This window comes from Cystoisospora suis (assembly GCF_002600585.1).
Source record: "Cystoisospora suis strain Wien I chromosome Unknown contig_1831, whole genome shotgun sequence".
In the NCBI taxonomy this organism is placed as follows: domain Eukaryota; phylum Apicomplexa; class Conoidasida; order Eucoccidiorida; family Sarcocystidae; genus Cystoisospora; species Cystoisospora suis.
The window spans coordinates 1-278 of NW_027154631.1; positions in this window are offsets into that span (position 1 = coordinate 1).

Consider the following 278-nt stretch of genomic DNA (forward strand, 5'->3'; position numbering starts at 1 on the left):
TCTTGTCGCAACGCTTGCACGGACTTCTCTCGCTCTTCGACTTCCTCGCCGCACTTCCTTCTTCAAGAAAACCCACTTTCTACCAAACGAACTCTCTCTCCTCTCCTTTCTTCAGAAAAACACACACACTTTCTTCTCTCTGTGTTTCTCTCACTTGTCGGACCATCAGCCGACTGTCCCTCTTCGTGGTGGGTGGTGGAGTACCACCTCCGCTAGTGTGTGCGGACCGGCCGCCCGGCCAGTGCTCGCCGGCGGCCGTCGCGGACCGCTCCCGATCT